Raw genomic sequence first — 1,762 nt, forward strand, 5'->3', positions numbered from 1 at the left:
TCTATGACTCAAAGAAATACAAGACTCTAAAATAAGAATGCCAGTTTTTTCAAAATATTAAAATAGCATGTTACCTTCAGATTAAACCCTTTGGAGAAAATAATCAATCAGAAATAAAATTTATAAAATTAATTACAGTATTCATAATACACAACTATTGAATGACACAGAGTTTATCAAGATATGTGCTTCAGTGGCATCCAGATATATAAGTCCTTAGAAACCAGAGATGAAGCAAATTTGCGGTGTTGATCAAAGGTTAAAACTAGACATGAAACAACTATGGATCTTCCTAAAGTGCACACATGGGAATGTGAATACAAAATCCACATGTATGTCTGAAATTAATGCTCAATTAATGAGATAATGACATCTGACTGCAGGATCCCAGACACTTTTCCAAACTAAAGGAGGCTGGGAGGTAGGTAGAGACCCAAGCAGCTGACAGGTGAGCAGAGATAAAAGAGTGATCCAATGCAAACACTCAGAAATAAATCAGTCATAGAATGGCATGAATATAGAGGCATTAAGTCAATTGGAAGGTTGACAAGAAGGAAGTAATTGGGTTTTTTTTTCTTTTTTTCTTTTTTGGCCACAGGAAAATTCAGAAGAAAAAAGGAAGTAATTCTTGAAAAATAGGAGCAATAAGTAGGGACATGTGGCTCAGAAAAGGAATTCAGTCAAAAAACTAGAGAACAAAAAAAAATAATAATAATAATAAGTGGAAGATGGTTACCAGGATCTGATTATTCTTGACTGTGAATCAACAAAAGTCTCTCTTTGTGTTTTCTATGGAGTCCCCTGAACTAGAAGAACCACTTTTCTATGGTCAGAGGCAGGAATGGCTCGCAGAAGTGGTTGTTGAGAGGGCCCAGTGGAAAAGTTAAAATTAGTTAAATTTTGTTAGTTAAAAAGTTAAATTTTGTACAGGATTACAAAAACAAGGGATAAGGCCAAGATGGTTTCACGGGATAGCAACCAAATCTTCAAAGGCCAGATAATCTCTTTGCTATTTAAATTGCTATAAAATGCAAAAACAAGAAAAAACTTCCAAGTTATTTCTCTAAAAGCAAATATAACTTTGACACCTAACTTGGCACATCACATGAAAAATGGACTACCAACTAATGTCACTGAAGAGTATAAACGTAAGGGCTCCAGATAAGATACAAGCAAATAGCACTCGACAGCGTATTTTTTAAATATACGTTATGGTCTGTACTAGTTTCCTAATTCTTCTCTAACAAATTACTACAACTTAGTGGCTTAAAACAACACAAATTTATTATCTTACGCTTCTGGATGTCACAGTCTCACTGGGCTAAATTAATATTCTTGCAGAGCCGAGTTCCTTCTGTAGGCTCCAGGGGACCCGCTGTTTCCTGGCTGTGTCAGCTTCCGGAGGCTGGCTGTGGTCCTCAGCTCAAGGCCCCTTTCACCGTCTTCAAAGCCATCACCCTGCATCTTCTCTCTCATTTAATCTCTAATTCCATTCCTATGTCTTTTCTCTCTGATTTTGCTCTCTCAGACTCCTTCTTGCAGAGATTCTGTGATTATACAAGACTAAACTGGACAGTCCAAAATAATCTCCCCACCTCAAGATCCTTAATCACATCTGTAAAGTCACTTTTGCCACGTACCGTAACATATTCACAAGTTCAGGGGATCTTAGGAGGCCATTATTCATTCTATCATATGCCCCACTTGCAATTTATTTTAGTATTGCAAGGATAATTTACATTATAAAAACCATTAATATTAT

This window comes from Propithecus coquereli, unplaced genomic scaffold, assembly GCF_000956105.1.
Source record: "Propithecus coquereli isolate 6110/MARCELLA unplaced genomic scaffold, Pcoq_1.0 Scaffold71, whole genome shotgun sequence".
NCBI lineage: Eukaryota > Metazoa > Chordata > Mammalia > Primates > Indriidae > Propithecus > Propithecus coquereli.